Raw genomic sequence first — 2,150 nt, forward strand, 5'->3', positions numbered from 1 at the left:
TTGCCCTCCTTCTGAATCCCAGTCATCTTCATTCCTATCCTATCCATATTCTGAATTCTATTTCTGTTATTTCAGCCATCTTGACCCTGTTAAGAACCCCAGGTGGAGGACTAGTGCAGTCGTTTAGAAGACACAAGACACTGTTTATTTGAGTTGCCAGAGTTCTTGTGTTAGTTCTTTCTCAAATCTGTTTGTGGATGTTCCTTTATCTGTTGTATAGATTGAGGACAGTCAGTAGACTGCTTTATTGGCTGTTTTCACTGGGCCAAGACCTTATTCAAAGTCTTTACTTGTAGCTGACTTCTTGTCATTGGCATATGTTAGCAAAGCATTTTTGGTGTTGAAGATTTGGGATGTGGTCTAGTAGGTGATGCTTTGGCATAACAGTCAGTAGGTAGGCTCTTTTTCAGTCACATGTCTCCCCTATATTTTCTCAGAGTTGCAACTGTGCTCCCTCTCAATGCTCTGAAGTTGTGGGCTCCTCTCTCACTTGAGTACTGGCTGTGGATCATTGCTTGGCCTTCCTGGAGTGCCCACCACCGTTCTGGGCAATCTCAGGGTTTATGATCCCTTCCAAACTTAAAGACAACAGAGGAAGGGACATCAGCAGAGGTTGTGGCCACGGGTCTTTCACTTATTTCCTGGAACACCACCCCAGAGAGATCTAAAGCAACAATCACTCAGTGTGATCAGCCCAGGATGGGGAGGGGGTCCATGATGTGAACCCAAGCCAATTGGGCCCTGAATGGTGATGAGTGGTGCAGGAGGGTGGGTGGGAGGGACCCATGGGACACAGACTGACCTCCTTTCTTTGAGTCTGCCGCAGCTTGCTGGAGGTGTGGATAAAACACCTAGGGTTTTCACCCCTTCACCAGTCCTAAGGTAACAGGGTAATGCCACTGGAGGGGCAGGGGCAGAGGGGCTTTTGATTGCTCCTGAGGGCTCCACCTCCCAGAAATGTGAATAAGCTGTTACTGGGGGTGTTCAGTCAGTAGAATGGTGTGGCTGCATTGCTAGTGTGAGCTGGAGGCTCTGCTTATTGGGAGTTGGGTGTCAAGAGCTCAGAGGGAGAAGAGTCAGGTCTATTCTCCATATGGTGAATGTGGTATACTATAAGTTTGGGTGTAGAATTCAGAATCTTTGTTTTCTCCCCCAGACTATTAGCAACAGGGTCTGCACCACTGCTGTAGCAGTGGCAGCAGGGGCTGTCAGTTGCCTCTGGGAGCCTTGCCCCAGGAAACTCAGAACTGTGACCAGTATGTTTGCTCAGCCATAGGTGGGGCAGTTGTTCTGTAGTCATGTGCCAGGGATCCTGCCTATTGAAGAATGGGGCAGTGGGGCTCCCAGGGTAGAAGGACTGAACTCTTTCCACTTCGTGGTTGCTGCATCACGGTTTTAATTAGTTAAGTTATAATGAGGTCATACAAGGGTAGGCTGGGCCCCTAAACTGCTATGACAGTTGTCCTCATAAAAAGGGGAAATTTAAACCCTCAGGGATAATGTCATATGAAGACTGGAATTATGCTGCCAAAAGTAAGGGGGCAAACTTGGAACAGATCTTTCCCTTGTGTCTTCAAAGGAAACATGGACCTGCCAACACCTTGATCTCAGATACCTTGCCTCCAGAACTATGCAACAATAAATTTTTGTTATTTAAGTCATACAGTTTGTCACAGCAGCCCTAGAAAACAAATACACTACTCTATGATACTGAAGCATCCATGAATCAGGTCCACTTCCCTTTTGGTCTAAATAATAAATATCGGCACTCAATTTCTGGATGGCACCAATAGGGTAGAGAAGAGAAGACTTTCTCTTTCTGTTTTCTAGATCTGTTTTTTCTCAAGTCATGTGTATCTTCAGAAGAAACAGAATTAGAAGAAATATAATCATACCTTCAATTCGAGTCCAGAAGCAATCTATGCTCCTAAGGGCAAAAGCAATGGCACCAAAGATGGATGTCATTCAATGTAAGAAAATATCTGGCAATGAGTCATAAACCCAATTAAGAAAATGTGTTTTTAGTGCATTTTCTTTTGAAACGACATTTCTTATATGGATACATTTATGCATGTGTAACAAACAACTACCTACTGAGTGCCAGTGTCCTTATTGAAATAAACCATACTTTGCTGAAATTTTAATTCTAA

This window comes from Cebus imitator, unplaced genomic scaffold, assembly GCF_001604975.1.
Source record: "Cebus imitator isolate Cc_AM_T3 unplaced genomic scaffold, Cebus_imitator-1.0 Scaffold595, whole genome shotgun sequence".
In the NCBI taxonomy this organism is placed as follows: Eukaryota; Metazoa; Chordata; class Mammalia; order Primates; family Cebidae; genus Cebus; species Cebus imitator.